The 21,263-nt window shown below is 40.2% G+C and overlaps 1 long non-coding RNA gene across 2 annotated transcripts; it reads right to left on the bottom strand.

Moving 5' to 3' along the window:
- Window positions 1–543: 543 nt before the first annotated feature.
- On the bottom strand, window positions 544–3,650 carry LOC138903868 (uncharacterized). Of its 2 annotated transcripts, XR_011413187.1 has the most exons (5): window positions 3,316–3,650; window positions 3,122–3,224; window positions 2,520–2,686; window positions 843–2,009; window positions 544–751 (listed from the first exon to the last, which is right to left on the bottom strand). It is a non-coding gene; the product is annotated as an uncharacterized lncRNA (long non-coding RNA). The 2 variants fall into 2 exon arrangements; XR_011413186.1 differs by lacking the exon at window positions 2,520–2,686 and having other exon boundaries at window positions 3,316–3,648.
- Between the last annotated feature and the right edge of the window lie 17,613 nt (window positions 3,651–21,263).

Here is a 21,263-nt window from a genome sequence, read left to right as displayed (position 1 = left end):
AGTTATTGTTATTGACCTATAGTGAGTGTCAAAGTCGGTCATCTCGTCTCTACCACTTCGAGATTAGGCTTGATACTTACTGAGTACACGTTGTTTACGTACTCTTACTACACTTGCTGCACTTTTTGTGCAGGACCTGAGACTGGTACTAGTGGAGGACCTATCATCACATACCCACGTCATCCCGAGGCATAGTGGTGAGCTGCCCTTCTGAGCCGTTCTGCAGTTACCAGTGTCTCTTCTTCTAATATTTATATTCTGTCTATTTTATTTCAGACAGTATTTGGAGTTTATATTCTGTCTATTGTATAATCTACTAGATGCCCATTCACTTGTGACACCAGGTCTTGGCACACACATTGGTAGAGTTTGGGTTTATATTTTCTTGGTTTTAAATTTTATCAATGTATGCTTAATTTATTAGTTGGCTTGCCTAACTGTAGTGTTGGGCGCCATCACGACCTACAGGTGAAATTGGGTCGTGACACTATCAAAAGCAGTAATTAATGTCAACATGAAAAACAAAATTGTAGAAACACGTGAAGGAGAACAAAAACCTCAAAAGTCCAGCAACAAAGTTGAATAACAAATTAAGGAACACATTAAGAACTAATAGATATAATGAGCAATCAGTAAGGAAAGTAATACCATATGTACGTCTCCTAATTTGCCAATATTTCATGGTTTGCTCAAAAGAACTTCAGGTCAGTATGAGAGACATGTTGAGTCAAAGGAATCCCTTTTGGATCTCCTTACAAAGAGAAAAGGAAGGACAAAATTTATATACAGAAGCCACAAAAAAAAAAAATTAAACTACATAATCACAGGCAAGAATATTTTACCTGTAGTTCCTAATGATAGTAGCTTGGAAACAGAGTGCTTGAATTCATACATTGAAAAATAGTAATAAAAATAATATGGGTTGATTAACTCAAAATCTCAGCAATAATCATCAATTTATAAAGGAAAAGATATCAGCAATTGGGCAATCACTTTAGAAGGAGGAAAAAGGGAGAAGAGATGGAGGCGTTTTATCCCAGTAATACGACAACCATGATAAGGGAGAGAGTGTTTCGGTTACTACTAAGAGAAGTAAATAAGCTACTGTTAGGTGAGAAAAAATAGGAGAAGCGACTGTTGAATTTTTTTTATTCAAAGCACGTAAATGTGAAAAATAGAAGACAAAAAAGAAGAGAACTGAAAATTGTCAAAAATAGGAGAGAATAGATAAATACAAATGCTGGTCATAGGATTCTTATTCCCAGCTCTTTATATATATATATATATATATATATATATATATATATATATAGATACTAAACGAGTCACGTCTTTCATCACATTATCACGGTTATTTAAACAAAATCCTTACTATCACTTTATTTTTCATTTCAAGTTCAAATAAGGTAAGTCTTATCCTTTTATATTTTTACACAGAATTTCTATTTTATTTTATTTTCTTTTTTTGTTCTTTGCTTATAGTTATTGCATTACTTGTAATTTAATGAGTATTGTTATACTGTCATGTGATCTTTTATTAGCTTACAATTGACTATATATCTAACTTATTGCCTTTTAATAATCCTCAATTTTTTTTTTTTTTTAACCTCTTGCATATCTCACAGACAAATATCAATAACAAATTTTGTGAGATAATTATGAGACTGTATTTTTTTTCCGCTACTCTGGGGTATGGGCGGTGGGAGTCTGTGCTCCTCCCTAGGCCTGAGATATGGCATGAGCAAGTGGGATCAACCCTGCCTGAGCTAAAGTGCCGAACATGCTCAGAAATTGGGCGAGAGTCTCCTGGAGTGCTGGGGCAGTAACAGGCGTCTCAGGTGCATGCTCTCCAACTGGAGTTACTGGTGGCTCCTTAGTAGTAGCTCGTGCAGGTGCTCGGGCTACACCACGTGGACGTCTTCGGCCTCTACCCTGACCCCGGCCTCTCACGGCTCTACCAGGGGTGCAGGTTTCTGGTCATCCGATCCGGCTGTGCGTGTCCTCACCATCTGTGAGAGAATAGAAAGACAGAAGTTTAGAATCCCGAAGTCAACAATTTCGCACGATAAGGAATCAAAGAAGTGAAGATTTTCCTAACAGTTCTATAACCTCCCAAAGATAAGTACAGATGTCTTCGTACCGATCCGCGAGATTCTACTAAACCTGCTTGTTACTCATAACACCTATGAACCTAGAGCTTGGATACCAACTTGTCACGATCCCAATTTTCTCCCGTAGGATATCATGAAAACACCTAGTCTCTAAGACTAGGTAAGCCTAACAGTATGCGGAATAATTGAAATAATAATAAATGAAATCCTCAAACTCAACAGCTATATATAAAACAACGCTTCAACTCAGCATATACAAATCCCGAGACCCGATGAAAATATAAGTCACAAGCTCCAAGTATGAATACTGGATAATCATATACATCGTGTCTATATATACAAAGGATAATGAAATAAGAGATCTAGAGAGAAGGGGACTCCAAGGCCTGCGGACGCCGGCAGGTATACCTTGAAGTCTCTGGAGTAGGATCCCGACTAATGCCCGGGCTGGTAAGAAGTACCCGGATCTACACAAAAAGATGTGTCGAAGAGTAGCATGAGTATACCACAACGGTACCTAGTAAGTGCCAAGTCTAACCGCGGTAGAGTAGTGACGAGGTCAGGTCATAGTCCTACTGAAAATAAATAAAAGAGTGACCAATTGTAAACAGTGTGTTAAAACAGTAATGAAATTGAAACAACAAATAATGTAACAAGATTTAATACACAGAGCTAAGAAAATAGTACAACACGGAGATATACAAATTATAATATGCTAAGGAAACAACAATCAAAGACAAGTGTAAAGAATGGGGAAATGTCAACAAGAGTCACTACTGAGGTACCGCCTCGTAGTCTCAAATCATAAAAAATTGGAAACTGATGATAAATTGGAGCATCTAAAATTACCTATCAAAAGCAGTAATTAATGTCAACATGAAAAACAAAATTGTAGAAACACGTGAAGGAGAACAAAAACCTCAAAAGTCCAGCAACAAAGTTGAATAACAAATTAAGGAACACATTAAGAACTAATAGATATAATGAGCAATCAGTAAGGAAAGTAATACCATATGTACGTCTCCTAATTTGCCAATATTTCATGGTTTGCTCAAAAGAACTTCAGGTCAGTATGAGAGACATGTTGAGTCAAAGGAATCCCTTTTGGATCTCCTTACAAAGAGAAAAGGAAGGACAAAATTTATATACAGAAGCCACAAAAAAAAAAAATTAAACTACATAATCACAAGCTAGAATATTTTACCTGTAGTTCCTAATGATAGTAGCTTGGAAACAGAGTGCTTGAATTCATACATTGAAAAATAGTAATAAAAATAATATGGGTTGATTAACTCAAAATCTCAGCAATAATCATCAATTTATAAAGGAAAAGATATCAGCAATTGGGCAATCACTTTAGAAGGAGGAGAAAGGGAGAAGAGATGGAGGAGTTTTATCCCAGTAATACGACAACCATGATAAGGGAGAGAGTGTTTCGGTTACTACTAAGAGAAGTAAATAAGCGACTGTTTTGTGAGAAAAAATAGGAGGAGCGACTGTTGAATTTTTTTTATTCAAAGCACGTAAATGTGAAAAATAGAAGACAAAAAAGAAGAGAACTGAAAATTGTCAAAAATAGGAGAGAATAGATAAATACAAATGCTGATCATAGGATTCTTATTCCCAGCTTTATATATATATATATATATATATATATATATATATATATATATATATATATATATATATATATACTAAACGAGTCACGTCTTTCAGCACATTATCATGGTTATTTAAACAAAATTATTACTATCACTTTATTTTCATTTCAAGTTCAAATAAAGTAAGTCTTATCCTTTTATATTTTTACACATAATTTCTATTTTATTTTATTTTCTTTTTTTATTCTTTGCTTATAGTTATTGCATTACTTGTAATTTAATGAGTATTGTTATGCTGTCGTGTGATCTTTTATTAGCTTACAATTGACTATATATATCTTACTTATTGCCTTTTTAATAATCCTCAATAAATAATTTTTTTTTACCTCTTGCATATCTCACAGACAAATATCAATAACAAATTTTGGGAGATAATTATGGGACTGTATTTTTGTCCCGCTGCTCTAGGTTATGGGCGGTGGGAGTCTGTGCTCCTCTCCAGGCCTGAGATATGGCATGAGCAAGTGGGATCAACCCTGCCTGAGCTAAAGTGCCGAACATGCTCAGAAATTGGGCGAGAGTCTCCTGGAGTGCTGGGGCAGTAACAGGCGTCTCAGGTGCCTGCTCTCCAACTGGAGTTACTGGTGGCTCCTTAGTAGTAGCTCGTGCAGGTGCTCGAGCTGCACCACGTGGACGTCTTCGGCCTCTACCCCGACCCCGGCCTCTCACGCTCTACCAGGGGGTGCAGGTTTCTGGTCATCCGATCCGGCTGTGCGTGTCCTCACCATCTGTGAGAGAATAGAAAGATAGAAGTTTAGAATCCCGAAGTCAACAATTTCGCATGATAAAGAATCAAAGAAGTGAAGATTTTCCTAACAGTTCCATAGCCTCCCAAAGATAAGTACAGATGTCTTCGTACCGATCCGCGAGATTCTACTAAACCTGCTTGTTACTCATAACACCTATGAACCTAGAGCTTGGATACCAACTTGTCACGATCCCAATTTCCTCCCGTGGGATGTCATGACAGCACCTAGTCTCTAAGACTAGGTAAGCCTAACAGTATGCGGAATAATTGAAATAGTAATAAATGAAATCCTCAAACTCAACAGCTATATATAAAACAACGCTTCAACTCAGCTTATACAAATCACGAGACCCGATGAAAATACAAGTCACAAGCTCCAAGTATGAATACTGGATAATCATATACATCGTGTCTATATATACAAAGGATAATGAAATAAGAGATCTAGAGAGAAGGGGACTCCGAGGCCTGCGGGCACATGTAGGTATACCTTGAAGTCTCCGCAGTAGGATCCCGACTAATGCCCGGGCTGGTAAGAAGTACCCGGATCTGAATAAAAAGATATGTCGAAGAGTAGCATGAGTATACCACAACGGTACCTAGTAAGTGCGAAGTCTAACCTCGGTCGAGTAGTGACGAGGTCAGGTCATGGTCCTACTGAAAACAAATAAAAGAGTGACCAAATGTAAACAGTGTGTTAAAACAGTATTGAAATTGAAACAACAAATAATGTAACAAGATTTAATACACAGAGCTAAGAAAATAGTACAACACGGAGAAATACAAATAATAATATGCTAAGGAAACAACAATCAAAGACAAGTGTAAAGAATGGAAAAATGTCAACAAGAGTCACTACTGAGGTACCGCCTCGTAGTCTCAAATCATAAAAAAATAAATCACACTCTTTTCTTATATCACCGCGGGAGCCTTTACAATTAGTTTTGAAAATTATTTTTTCCGAAATAGCATCCCGCGTTCTAGCCCACCTTATTACACTACATGGCTTCTAGTAGTTCCCCTACTAGTCACTCGTATCAAGCCCACCTTATCTTACCGCATGCATTTCAATACTCAGACCTTATACCACCGCATGCGTATCAATATCACAACGTGTCACAAATCGCACCACAAGTGCCTAATATCACAATTTGCCATAGAAACCAAACAACAACAGAAGTTCACAATAAGGATCCCCACGGCTCGACCACAATGTACATAAAGTTTCAACAATAAAAATCAGAAGAATAACTCAATATAGTGATATTTCACAACTTAACACTTTGCCTCAACAAGAATCGCAACCTTTGCAACTCAATACCAATTTCAACAACAAGATATCCCAAGGAGTGCAATTTCAAGTAAGAATTCAACAGTTAAATAGTGAATACGGAATAAGGAAACAAGAATTTCAACTAAACAAGTAGAGCAATTAGCAAGTAAGAGATATGACAAGTAGACATGTGAAATTAGACTAAATATGATGACTATAACATGTTTAAGTAACTCGATTAAAGCATGAAAGGAATCTACATACCTAAAAACCGGAAGTTTCAATATTTAGCACGTGTACACACTCGTCACCTTGCGTACACGGCTTTCACATATCACAATTATCACAACGATATTAAATCCTAAGGGGTAATTCCCCCACACAAGGTTAGACAAGTCACTTACCTCAAACCACGCTAAACCAATCAACTAGAAGGCCTTTCTCTCGATTTTTCAACTCCGAACAACTCGAATCTAGCCAAAGAAATTACATAATATAAATATAACTATCAGAAACTAATTTAAACAATGAAATTATGTTATTTGTAAAGAATTGAAAAATCTCCCCAAAAAGTCAACATGTGACGTCTCGGAACCCGACAAAAATTAAAAAATCCAAACACTCATTCGATATCGAGTCCAACCCCATAAGAATTACTCAAATCCGACCTCAATTCGCCTTTCAAAACTCGAAAATTTAGCCTAAGGAGTTTCTACCATTTTCCCCCAATTTTCAACTCCAGAGCACTAATTAAATGAAGAAATTATCAATAGATTCATGTGAATTAATCAAAAATGAGTTAGAATTACTTACCCCTAAACTCTCTCTGAAAATCCTTTGAAAAGTTTCCTCAAACCGAGCGCTTTAAATCCCAAAATAAATTATGAATCAAAACCCTCAAATCTCATATTTCTGTCCCGCGATCCATGCATCTGCGGCCTTTGTGCCGCTTCTGCAATTCCGAGGGTCGTGACAGAGACCGAGGCTGGCAGGAGAGTTTCGTCAGGGTGAAGACCGAGGACTTTATCCCTCTCGAGTTCATGCCATTCCCCGTGAAGTAGAATGCATCTCGTAAGTGCGGCCTTTCCCTAAGTGTCGATTTCCTTTCATTTCCTTCCTTATCATTTATATATGCGGTTGTGCAGCTGTTGCCCGGTTCCCAAATGCAGTTCTCCGGCTTAAGGAGTGGATCGAAGGCATATGCAAACAGATGTCATACTTCGAGCGCTCATGGCGCAAGATTTCGAAGGGCCGATGGGAGGCCCATTCTCATGGTCCCCTCCAAATAGCTATTATTGTATCCTTAGCTCACATCATACTAACTTCTCTTCTTTCTTTCATAGGTTTGCCTAAGACCACCGAGCTTAGGCCTTTAGAATGGGACGAGGACGCATCCTTGTCCGCTGATCCCTCTATTATGGGTTAGCCCGGGGCTGCCGTGGGGGAAAAGAAGAAAAGGAAAATAAAACCTATGGGCTCCCCGGGTCCTGAGGTGAAACCCAATAAGAGGGTGGCTCGCAATCCCAGGAAGAGCACCAACTCCAGGGTGCCAGACTCTGATTCGCTTCTCCATATCAGGGATGATCCGGAAGAAGACGACATTTTTATCGCCCATGGATCGACCCTTCAAGGAGAGAAGAAGGCAACCGGGGGGAGACTCGTAAGGCCGACCTCCCTCAAACTCGAGAGGTCGATATGGAGACTGGGGGTAGGACCCTCCGGGATGCCGACTCCACTACGAAGTAAGCGTCCGTTGTAATAGAAATTATGGGGACGCCCTCCTACACCAAGTCCATGCTCGAGGAGGCCCAAGTAGGGAATACGAAATCCAATGAAGGGGTTCATGGCGTGGATAATCCGTTTCATTCTTTCTTTAATGGCATGGAATCATCTACTTTGGAAGATTTTTCTAGGCTGGGCAATCTGGAAGTCCTGAAGAAGGATACATCATCGGAATCTGGTGGGTCGAGTTCGAGCCCAAAACTGATTAATCAGTTTCCTGCTCTGAGTGTGGATCCCGGTCACAAGAGATCGGTTATCCTTACTGTTCCGGAGGATACCTGGGTTTTATCTGCTCCTATGGGAGTAGCCAGCTACCTCCGATGCCTGGTGACCGAGGAGGACCAGGCAAACATGAACAAGATGGACGTGCTGTGTCTTTTCAACGAGGCGCAACAGGCGCTGAACCAGGTAAGGCATCATTACGTCTTTTTGGATTTTACTTAGTTTTGGATATTTCACCTGACTTTCATTGTTTTGCACGCCTCGATACTTCATCACGAAAGCTTCATACGATACCGTGTCGAGGTCAACTAGCTCGAGATTGAGTTCAAGGAGCAGGCTCATAAAACAGATATGTACAAGCTCCTCAGTGAGCAACAAGACGAGGTCATTAAGGACCCTCATGCCAACCTGGATAGGGCTCAAAAATAAGCATCGGCCTTGAGGCGGGAGCACTCCGACTTGGTCGAAAAGGTAAAGTTCTTTGAAGTTAGAAACAAGGAACTAGTCGTAGTGGCTAACGACAAAACCTCGTAGGTCCAATAGAAGATCGACCAGGTCGACCAACTCCGAAAGGAGATGGACGAGATCCAAGCCATGGCCGATGGGTGGAAGAGCAAGATAGATTTTCTGGCCACGGGGAAGAAAACTGCCCAGGCAAAGTTGTCTTTGGTATAGGTTCAGCTTTGGGTGACAAAGGAGAAAGCTGATAAGCGGGCTCAGCTGAATGAAGATCTCCAAGAACAACTGAGCTCGGCTTCCGCAGAACGGGACGCCCTCGGTAAAGATCTTGAAGCGACGAGGTCTAAGATGGAGGCAACCTCTGCCTATTCCTTGGAGATGGTGGCCCAATACAAGGCCTATGTCGAAGCAGCCGAGGCCCGCCTGAAGACCAATGCTGAATATGTGAAGCGACTGTCTCGAAGGGAGACCCTCAAAGAAATTAATGCATGAGGCTTCGATCTGTCGACCGAGATCAAGGAAGCAATAAAGCCTGAGGTCGAGGCAAAGAAACTTTTCGAGCCCCAGGGAGCAGAGGCATCCAAGGGATCCGAAGGCTCCGACGGTTCTGGCGATGAATCGGGCCCCGACGAAGATGAGGCATAAATGCCTCAGAGCTTTTTTAGTTTTTGTTTTGTATATACTTTTTGTTTAGTTTGAGGCCGTTTTTGTTGGGCCTTAGTAAATACATTCCGGAATATATAAAATTTCCCTTTTTGGCAATTTCAAGTCTCTACTTTTTCAACATCTTTTCATAATTTCTTCTCTTGCAAATATTTCTAATGACTTAGCAAAGAATCAGATGTAGTAATAAGCCGTTTGTTTTTCGGAGGTCCGAACAGACCCTGACTTCAATGCAATCTTATTTTCTTGAGACTTTGAAAATTCGGAGTGGCCGGATGTTTTCCCAAGATGCTTTTGTTGAGGGTAACCTTTTAGCAAGTTTTGAAATTTTACGAAGGCCTTATGCTTTGATTACGAGCTTCGGACGTCTTCAAGTCATTTTTTAGTGTGGTCGTAGTCTTTTGTGTTTAGGCACATCCTAATAGGTTTTGTTTCTCCAGGATTTGGTAGGCCGAGTTGCCCGAACTTATTTCGGACGACGGTCCCCGAGTAGAGGTAGCCCTTGGACTTGATAGTCCCGAATAGGGATAGCCCTTAGGCTTGACGATCACCGAATAGGGGTAGCCCTTAGGATTTATATTTGAAGAGGCAAAAATACGTAATAGCAAGGTGGAAACTTTCTTTCATTTCTGCATATAAAGTATATGACCGAAAGCTTGTAAAAGCATGTATTATGTCTAAGGTGGCCTATGTGGGAATGGTTCATTTGACCATTTATCCCGTACAATAAATCTTAACCACCGAGCCTAAGTTGTTCAAGTACAAAGCTTCTTTCTTGCTAAGAACCTTAGCCCGAGGGTGATGGCCCCCAGTATTCGAGGTCGATTTTGAGAGGGCTCGGATGTGGTTGATGCGCCCATTGACTATGATTGAATACCAGCTTTCGAATCTAAGTTAGCACGATTTACTGCTGCCTCATTAAAAACCTTGCCAGAAAACCCATTTGGGACAAAACTGGTTCAAGGAAAAAAGGGTGCAACGCGTGCTTTTATACCTAATAGTCACATTCTCCTTTGGCTACGGCCTGCAAGTGTTAATATTATTTCTAATATTATAAAAAAAAGTAAATGAGATCGTACCTTAGTAGTAGTACCTCTTTAAGTGCGTCACATTCCAATTGTTCGGTAGCGGTACACCGTTTCCCGCTTCGAGTTTCTACGAGCCCTTGCCGGTAATTCCGACGACCCGATATGGTCCTTCCCAATTCTGTCCCAATTTTCCCTCGTTCGAGTTTCGGGTATGCTCTGTTATATTTCTTAACAACAAGTCCCCGATCCTGAAGTGTTGGAGGTTGGCTCTTATGTTGTAATATCTTTCTATCCGTTATTTCTGGGTGGCCAACCAGACTAGGGAAACCTCTCATATTTTATCTAATAGTTCTAGGCTCGTACTCATGGCCTCACCGTTTGATTTTTCGGTTGCATATCGAAAACTAAGGCTCGGCTCTCCCACTTCGATCGGTATTATTGCTTCGGTACCGTAGACTAATGAAAATTGGGTGGCCCCGGTACTAGATTTCAAAATTGTACGGTAAGCCCACAAGACTCCGGGAAGAATTTCCTTCTACTTCCCTTCGGCATCGGTCAACCTCTTTTCCAAGTTTTGGAGTATGGTCTTGTTTTTAGATTCCACTTCTCCGTTCCCACTAGGCTGATAGGGTATGGAGAGTATCTATTTAATTTTTTGGTCTTAAAAAAATTTGTTTACCTTGTTGCCAATGAATTGCTTCCCATTATCACATACGATCTCGGCCGGTATCCTGAACCAGCATATTATGTGATCCCAAATGAAGTCAATGACTTATTTTTCTCGTACTTTCTCGAATGCTTGAGCTTCGACTAATTTAGAGAAATAATCAGTCATAAACAATATGAATTGACCCTTACCAGGTGCCCATGGCAGGGGACCGACGATGTCCATTCACCATTTCATGAACGGCCATGGGGACAAGACCAAATGGAGTAGCTCTCCGGGTTGATGGATCATCGCTGCCTGTCTTTGACAACCGTCACATCTTTGTACACAGTCCCTTGCATCTTTATCCATGTCGACCCAGTAATAGTCACCCCTGATTATCTTCCGAACCAAAGATTCTGCCCCAGAGTAGTTCCCGCAGGTGCCTTCATGAACTTCTCTCAAGACATATTAGGTATCTCCCGGCCACAAACATATCGCGAGTGGGCCATCGAATGTTCTTCTGAATAGAGTCCCTTCGGACAGGCTGAACCTGGCCGCTTTCATGCGTAGAGCTCTCAATTCTTTAGGATCCGAGGGCAACTTCCCAGTCTTCAAATAGTCTATGTATTTGTTTCTCCAATCCCAAGTTAAACTTGTTGAGTTTATTTCGGCATGGCCTTATTCCACTACCGATTTCATGAGCTGTACGACCGTTCGTGAGCTGAATTCATCATCATTAACCGATGACCCCAAGTAAAACAGAGCACCGACCTCGCTATTTTGATCTCGGGGTACGTGTTGTAGGGTCCATTCCTTGAATTGATGCAGCGTTACCTGCAATTTGTCTAAATACCTTCGCATTCATTCCTCCTTTACTTCGAACGTCCCATTGACTTAATTTACCACAAGGAGGGAATCACACTTAGATTCGACCACCTCGGCCCCAAGTCTTTTAGCCAATTCGAGATCTGAAATCATGGCCTCATACCCGGCCTCAATGTTAGTCAATTTCACAGTTCTAATAGACTGCCTAACTATGTTACCCGTAGATGGATTCAATACGATGCCGAGTCCGTACCCCTTTGTGTTTGAGGCACCATCCGTAAAGAGAGTCCATATTCTCGAGTAAGTCCCCGAGGTTAATAACAATTCCTTTTTCACTTCGGGTATTAAGGCCGGCGTAAAGTTGACCACAAAATCTGCCAAAATTTGTGATTTGATGGCGATTCGGGGTCGATATTCGATATTGTACCCGCTAATTTCTATGGCCCACTTGTCCAACCTGCCCGAGAGCCCGGGTTTGTGCATAATATTCCTTAGTGGGTAAGAAGTTACGACACATACGGGGTGGCATTAAAAATACGGCTTTAACTTTCTAGAGACGCTTGACAAAGCGAGCGCCAATTTTTCCAGGTGAGGATACCTTGTGTCACGACCCAATTTCCCTTCTGTTTGGGTATCATGATGGCACCTAGTCTTAGGGACTAGGTAAGCCTAACAATAATTGAAACAACAACATTATTTAAATAGAATCTTTTACAATTCCCAAAACCGGTAGTACAAGTCATAAGCTCTACAGAGTGTTTGCTAGAGAAATTCTACATACAACTGTCTAGAAATAAGAATAAACAGTGCAAAATAAAAACTTGAAGGTGACTCTGAAGCCTGCGAACGCAGCGGCAGGTTTACCTTGAGTCTCCGCAGCAACAGTCCACATAGCTAACTAACGAACAAGTACCTGGATCTGCACAAAATAAATGTGCAGAAGAGTAGCATGAGCACATCACGGCGGTGCCCAGTAAGTATCAAGACTAACCTCGGTAAAGTAGTGACAAGGACTAGTCAAGACACCCACTGGTCTAATAAATTGAACAAGCATAAGTATAGGGATGACAGAACATGACATCTATCTAAGGACCCAGCAATATGGCTAACGACATAGCAATTGCAATAAGGAAGGAAAAACAACAAGTAACAGCGGAACACTAGAATAAGACACAGAAGAATGAACGGAAACACAACCCAAATCTGAAAATCACAATACAGTAAAGGCAAGTAGTAACTCCGTAGCTGCAATAGTTTTCACATCAGGTCTCAGCCAACAAACCCTAATAAATTAGTCAAATCCTTTAAGTGTAAACTTTCACCCGTAAGTTTTTAAATTGAGGTCTTTAGAATATAATCCTTTCTAATAAGAAATTATTTTTGAAATATACTTCCTTCAAATAAATATTTTTCAAACATAGTTCTTTCAAGATAAAAACCTTTAAAATATAAAATTTTCAAATAATTAGCCTTCAAACATAGTACTTTCAAGATAAATACTTTTCAAGTATAACCCTTTCCAATAAATATCCTTCAAACATAGTTCCTTCAAGATAAATACTTTTCAAGCATAACCCCTTCAAATAAATATCCTTCAAACATAGTTCCTTCAAGATAAATACTTTTCAAGCATAACCCTTTCAAATAAATATCCTTCAAACATAGTTCTTTCAAGATAAATACTTTTCAAATATAAACTTTTCAAGTAATACCCTTCGAATATAAGTCACCCTGTGACACCTAAGCATGGAAGATTAGCAGCTCCGAACATAGATATAACCACATGGGAAATCTACCGGGATACTGTCCCGTAGTCCCGAATTAATTATGCAGTACAAGGGGGAGGGGGGATCTCCCGGAATACGTTCGTAGTCCCAAAATAAATATGTAGTGCTGGGGGATCTCCCGGAATATGTCCGTAGTCCCAAAGTAATTATGCAAGACAGGGGGATCTCCCGGAATACGTCTGTAGTCCCGATTTAAATATGCAGTGCTGGGAGATCTCCCAGAATACGTCCGCAGTCCCAAAATAAATATGCAGTGCTGGAGGATCTCCCGGAATACGTCCGTAGTCCAAATTTAAATATGCAGTGCTGGGAGATCTCCCTGAATACGTCCGTAGTCCCAAAATAAATATGCAATGCTGAGGGATCTCCCGGAATACGTCTGTAGTCCCAATTTAAATATGCAGCGCAAATAACAGAGATAATAACTATAACACGACATAAACCTCGTACATCACCACAATGAGTACAAAAACAACAATGACAGAAATGCAAAGTACGACGAGCAAATCAACTCAAGAATTTAAATCACAAGAACAGTAGAACTCATTCACAAGGAATAACCACAGTAAAGAATGCTAGGCACAAGGAGAACAGCTTAACAAGGAAAAACAAAACAAAAATGTAGCAATGATTCCACAATATTCAAGTCAACAATAAGAAGCCAACACGAGTCAAATAGTTTCAAATAATGGCAAGTCAACTAAGATATAGGTTATCTAAACTCCTTTTGAGGTTGAGCGATTACGAGGAATATTCAACAATTCAAGTAAGGATAAGCAGCGGAAGATAATCATAACTCCAATTAAGACTAAATAATTATAGGATGAGAAAATAATAATTTCAATTAAATATAAGCAGTTATGAAAAATATAGCACAACGATAAAAGAGGTAAAATCTTTGGTTAAGTCGAATAAGGGTCAAATAGACAGTAAGAGTGAATCCTAAAGCATTTATCTCCGATCAAAACATGTAGAGGTGAAACTAGAAAATAGGAATTCAAGCGTATCAAGAAAAATATCATACACGTTGAATATAAGGACATAAGTACCCTTAAAGGCCAACTTTCCACAAATAAGTCCGAGCACGCATTCGTCACCTCGCGTACACAGACTATAATCAACATAGATGACTCAAATCCTAAGGGAAAAATTTCACACACAAGGTTAGGCAAGATACTTACCTCGAGTCAAGCTCAATCAATCCGTAAGAATTCCCTTTCCACGAATATCTGGCTCTAAATGGTCCAAATCTTGCCAAAAGCAATTACATATCATAATTACAATCATAATAGACTCATCTAATTAATTAAATCAATACTTTAACAAAAAATCAGAAATTCGGGTACTTGAATACGGGCCCACAACTCGGAATCGAGTAAAAGTCACAAAATCCGAAAGCCTATTCACTCACGAGTCTAACCACATCAAATTTACTAAAATCCGACACCAAATGGTCCTCCAAATCCACAATTCAAACTCCCAAATTCCTAGCCTCCAACTTCTAATTTCCACCTTAAATACACACTAACTAGGTGGGAAAATACATGGGGAAGCATGATTATTGATAAAAAAATAAGCATAAGGGACTTACCTCAAGAAATCGCTCGAAAGTGCTCTCACAAAATCTCCCTAAACCGAGTTACAAAGTCCAAAAATGACAAAAATCGCGAAGCCCTTCGGTTTTAACCACTGCCAGGTATTTTCACACCTGCAGAGCCTGGGCTCGCACCTGCGGGTGCGCTTGTGTGGAAAAATATGCGCATCTGTGCAAATCACTTACCCCCTCTGCCTTTGCACCTGAGATGAAAGGGCCGCACCTGCGCGTGCGCGCCTGCAGAAATCCCTTCCGCTTCTGCGGACATTGCGCACCTGCGATGACCCTACCGCATCTGCGGGCATCACAGATGTGGAATTCACCTCGCACCTGCGACCCCTAGCACTCCTCCATTTTTCCGCTTCTGCACTTGACTCTCCGCACGTGCATGCACGTGCGGTCTCTCCACCGCAGGTGCGAAAATGACAGATGCCTGAAGACTTCAGCAACAACTCAAATCCAACTTTTTAATCCGTTAAGCACTCGAAATTCATCCGAGGCCCCCGGGACATCAACCAAACATACCAACCAATCCTAAAACACCATACGAACTTAGTCGAGACCACAAATCACATAAACTAACGCTAAAATCATGAATCACCCTCCAATTCAAACTTAAAGAACTTGAAACTTCAAATTCCTACAACTGATGCCGAAACCTATCAAATCAACCCGAAATGACATCAAATTTTGCAGGCAAGTCCCAAATAACATAACGGAGCTGTTCCAACTCTCGGAAATCGCATTCCGGCCTCGATATCAAAAAGTGTACTTCCGGTCCAAATCTCCAAAAATTTGACTTTCGCCATTTCAAGCCTAAATCAGCTACAGACCTCAGATTTACAGTCCGGACACACTCCTAAGTCCAAAATGCCCAACGGAGCTAACGAAACCGACATAACTCCATTCCGGAGTCGTCTTCACATAGTTCCAATTACGGTTTCAAAATCCGAAGACTTAAGTTTCCGTTTTAGGGACTAAGTATCCCAAATCACTCCGAAATATCCGGTAACTGAATTCAACCACGCACTCAGTCAATATACATAATATGAAGCTGCTCAGGTCCTTATGCCGCCGTACCGGACTTAAATTCTCAAATCAACCGTCCAGGTCATTACACCTTATTTCGGCCTCCCCAGAGTTCTACTAACATAGTAAATAGGAAATTACGTACCTTCCTCCTCCCGGACTAGGACTCCACTTACCGCTACCTCGGATACCCCCAAGTACAGGTACAACTACTCATCCGCCTTTGGAGTATGAAGCAATGGTTGACTCGAAAGGTACCGTTTGAGTTCTTCCAAAGCTTGTTGGTATTCCAGGGTCCAAGAAAAGTTATTCTTCTTCTTCTTCGATATTGAGAAGAACCGATGGCTCTTATCGGAGGACCTCGATATGAACCAGCCTAAGGCGACTCTGCGCCCGGTTAGCCTATGAACGACGTTGACAATGTCCACCATGGTGATGTCCTTTATAACTTTAATTTTATTGGGATTGATCGCAATCCTTCGGTTGGACACCATGAATCCAAGGAACTTCCCGGATCCAAACCTGAATGCGCATTTCTCCGGGTTCAGCTTAATATTGTATCTCTTCAGTATGTCAAAGGTTTCCTGCAAATTTTTCCAATGGTTCTCTACTTGCACAGACTAAACTAAGATGTCGTCAATATAAACTTCCATTGATTTTTCTATTTGTTCTTCGAACATCCGGTTTACTAGGCGTTAAAAAGTGGCAACATCGTTCTTTAGTCCGAACGACATTACGTTATTATAATAGGTGCTGAATTTAGTGATAAAGGAAGTTTTTTCTTGATTGCCCGGTCCATCCGAATTTGGTTATACCCGGAATAGGTGTCAATAAAGCTGAGTATCTCATGCTCGGCCGTCACATCGGTCATAATATCGATGTTAGGAAAAGGAAAAGAGTCCTTGGGGCACGCCTTGTTCAAGTCTTTGTAATCTACGCACATTCTTAACTTATTTCCCTTTTTAGGTGCTACCACTATGTTAGCTAACCAATAAGGATACTTAACTTCCCGAGTGGAACCTATTTTAAGGAGATTGTATACCTCGACTTTGATGAATACGTGCTTGACTCCGGAATGAGGGCTCATCTTTTGTTTAACCGGGTGGAACTTTGGATCCATGCTCAGCTTATGAGTGGTTATTTCTGGCGGGATCCATATCATATAAAGATGGGACCAAGAGAAGCAATCTATGTTAGCTATAAGGAATTTAATGAGTTTTTTCCTGAGCTCGGGAGTTAACCCCGTGCCCAGGTATACCTTCCGATCGGGCAAGTGTTCGATCAATATGACTTGCTATAGCTCATCGACCGTTGATTTGGTGGAATCGGAATCATCAGGGGTGATGAACGACCTAGGAACTCCGTAATCATCATCCTCGCCTGCTCTTTCCTTATCCGATTCGGTCGGATCCGGTATCAGTGATTTATATTTAGTTTCTTCCTTCCTAACCGGCTCCGTGTTCTTTGATGTCAAGAGTGCGGACATCGGGATCACCTCATCGATCGCTAACATTTCTATTATGGCCGGCTGCTCTCCATAAACCATCTTGATCCCTCCCGGTATGGGGAACTTCAGTGTCTGGTGTAGTGTCGAGGGTACTGTCCTCATGTTGTGAATCCATGACCTTTCGAATAGAGCATTATATCTCATATCCCCTTCGATCGCATAGAACTTCGTTTCCTGAAAGGTTTCGGCGGTGTTCACCGATAGGGTTATCACCGTTTTAGTAGTTTTGCAAGCCATGTTGAATTTGTTTAAAACCCGGACTGCCGACACTATTTGGTCTTGTGGACCCAACTGCTCTACGACCCTCAATCTTATGATATTTACCGAGCTACCTGGATTAATCAATATACGCTTAACTCGAGATTTATTTATAAGTACAAATATTACCAGTGCATCATTATGCGGTTGTACGATGCCTTCAGCATCCTCATCGTTGAACGAAAGTGTTCCGATTTCAACCCAAACACTTCCAAATCCTGAACCAACTGTAACGACCCGGCCAGTCATTCCGAGAGTTATAGCCCTGTTTCCCCATTCCTGCTTCTTTATGTATTGTTCAATGGTATTGAGTTGTATCGAGTTGGTAGGTTTGGGTCCGGAGTAATTTTGGAGTGAAATGAACACTTAGTCTCTTAGTTAGAAAGTTAAGTTAGAAAAGCCAACCGAAAGTTGACTTATGAGTAAACGAATTCGGATGTGGATTTTTATGATTCGATTAGCTTCATTGGGCGATTTTTGACTTAGGGGTGTGTCCGGAATGTAATTTGGAGGTCCGTGATAGAATTAGGCTTGAATTGGCGAAAATTGAAAGTTTAGAAGTTCTTAGGCTTGAATCCGAGGTTGATTTGGTGTTTTGGGTGTTCCGAAGGTTCGACTAAGTTCGGGTAGTGATATATGACTTGTTGGAATTATTGGTTGAGGTCCTGAGGGCCTCGGGTGAGTTTCGGATAGGTTTGGGTTGTGTTGCGCTCGTTTTTTTTTTATGTTTCGACGTCGTTTCTTCAAGCATAAATGATATCATATTGAACAAATGAGTTCCGATTTATTTTTTTATTGAAGCATTAGATCCGTATCATAATTACGGACGCGTAAAAAAATGAATCGTTGAATTTAGACATCGTATGAGGATTGTATGGTCATTTTACTAAGAATTAGGTTGTCAGATTTGTCAGATTAATTATGAAATTGCCACTGACGGTGTATTTAAAAATCAACACTATTTGCAAATATTAAAACATACATATCTCCTTCATTATAAGGTCAAATTGAGTGATTCAAAAGCCTAACTTGACTAAACTTTCACAAGGAATCCATTGGAGGCATAAAAAGCGAGTTTCGAAATCGTTTGGCATGAAAAACGTGGCAGAATAGCTGGCAGAAAAATATATAAAATGAGGGTTTGTTCATTCGGCCATATTTTGAGTTGGGAAGCTCGGATTTGGGCGATTGTGGGGGCGATATTCACCATAAGGATTGGGGTAAGTGTTCTCTACTCAGCTTTGGTTATATTTCATGAATCCATCTTCGTTGTTTGGATTTGATTGATGATTTCAAAGTGAAATTGAGGGAGTTAGGGTTTGAGTTTTGGAGAGTTTAAGTGAGGATTTGAGGGACCAAACAGAGTCCGATTTTGATGAATTTTATACGGTTAGACTCGGGAGAGGACGAGGTTTATTATTCGGTCATTTTTGACTGATTTCGAGACGTGGTCCCGGGGGCCGAGTTTTGGCCGGTTTTAAATTTTTGGCATATTTTGTAGTTTTTATTGTGGAATTCGATTCGTTAGCCTATGTTGATGGTATTAATCTGATTATGGTTAGATTTGGAGCCTTTGGAGACCGAGTCCAGAGACGAGGGCATCCCAGAGTAGGATTTTATATTATTGAGGTAAGTAACAGTTTTAACTCTGGCTTTGAGTGTATAAACCCGAAGAATTTGATACCGTATGACTGTTTGGAGGTGATACCCATGCTAGATGACGGGCGTGTGGGTATATACCTTGAGGGATTGAGACTTGGTCCGTCCCGTGAGGCCCCATGGCCATCATCTGTATTTACGTAATTACTTTTTATTGAACTTGTCTGCCTTTATGTTAGAGATCATGCTTAGGCTTTATTCATGCTCACATTATTTGTACTAAGTCATAGAAATTATTGTACATGTTTACCTCAGTCTCTATTATTTGCTAATATGATGTGATACTTGATGTGGGCTATGTTCCCTTATTTGTTAGATGATGGTGAGACTAGTGAGGTGCATGATTGAGTGAGGCCGGGAGCCTGGTTGTGAGGATATTAATACCATAGCGCGTGAGTTGTCCGCGTAGCACGTGAGTTGGTCGTACGGGTCCAGGTATTGATACCATAGCGCATGAGTTGTCCGCGTAGCACGTGAGTTGTCCGTGCTTAGCGCTTGGGCTTTGGGAGCCCATCCGGAGTCTGTAGACACCCCCAGTGAGCGCAGAGTGTTGAGTGCGAGCGATGAATGATTGAGTGACGCTGCTGTGAGGTTGTATTTATTTGTGTTGTTGCTGTATTTATCTGTTAATCTTCTTTGTGGCATTTACTGAGTTATGAAATTTACCTGTTTATTTCTGTTTATTTTTAAATTGTGAAAATAAATAATTGGACTGTTTTACTTAGCTCGTCACTACTGCTCAGTTCCTTAGTTATTTATGTTACTACTGAGTCAGTTGTACTCATACTACACCCTGCACTTTATGTGCAGATCCAGGTGAGTTAGAAAGCGACGATCGTTGAGTTCAGGCTGGCTATCTTTGGAGACTGTAAGGTAGCTGTTAGCGTCCGCAGGACCTTGTTACTCCTCTTGTCATTTTTTCTTTTGGACAGTTAGACAGCTTATATATCTTAGTTTATAATTTTAGATGCTCATGACTTAGTGACACCCCGATGTTTGGGGCTCGTTTTCGTATTTTCTATATTATATTTAGAGTTGATTTAATTGATGAGAAATTCAAATGTTGGTATTGTTTTATTAAATTCTTATAATCGATTTAGTAGTAATATTTTGGGAAATAGGATTGCCTTGTAACACGATAGGCGCCATCACGACCATGGTTAGATTTTGGATCGTTACACCAACCATCCCCGCAAGTCATAAATCATTAAAAGCACATACGAGAAATTTTATTTTAAGAAACGGAATTCTAAAAGTTAAAATGACCGGTTGAGTCATTACACAAATTTACTACTACTAGTTTCTTTCAAATATGAGATGCTTTCTCTGTTTTTGATGTCGACTTTGATTAAATTTGAATAATGACGAATTTTGTGGTCCAAGACCTGCCCAAATTCAAACTCCAATATATGATGATTTACTCTCCATAACAGGTAAACTTACTTGCGACTTCATGCTTCACGAAAAATCTCACCGAAATAAGAAAAAATTTAAAAGTAATGAGCAAAATATAAGGTAAAAGAAGTGAATAAATAAATAAACTTATTTAGTAATCGTTTTCCAAGTACTGAGAAGTACAATGCTTCATATATCGTAGCAAAAATTAAAATACAAAAGTGAAGAAGCTAAGTTCTAACTTATACAATGTGTGAATGAAGAAAAGAATGGTCAATTAAGTGAGGAGAGTTGATGAGTTAGTCTAATTTCTTAATATTGGATATTCAAATGATGGTGATCTTAATATTTATTTATAAATTACAAATATTGGATGTGGTTTAGAAGTGGGAAAAGCTACTGCCCTATATTTTAGGAGTCTATTGCAGTCGTGACATGTAGTAACCATTGTGATTTTACTTGGCTAATATATGGAATTGTTAATGGATTGGTGAGTCAATGATTAAGTGTCAGTGTCGTGCCTGCTCTACAATATTTGAAGAAATCTAGTCACTAATTTAGGCCATATGTTTGTCAATAATGCTAGCGTATCCGAAAAATAAACGCATACCCA

The sequence above is a fragment of the Nicotiana tomentosiformis genome, unplaced genomic scaffold (genome assembly GCF_000390325.3).
Source record: "Nicotiana tomentosiformis unplaced genomic scaffold, ASM39032v3 Un00097, whole genome shotgun sequence".
Taxonomy (NCBI): domain Eukaryota; kingdom Viridiplantae; phylum Streptophyta; class Magnoliopsida; order Solanales; family Solanaceae; genus Nicotiana; species Nicotiana tomentosiformis.
Note: the sequence above shows the minus strand (reverse complement) of the source record. Positions and strands in the feature narration are given on the sequence as shown.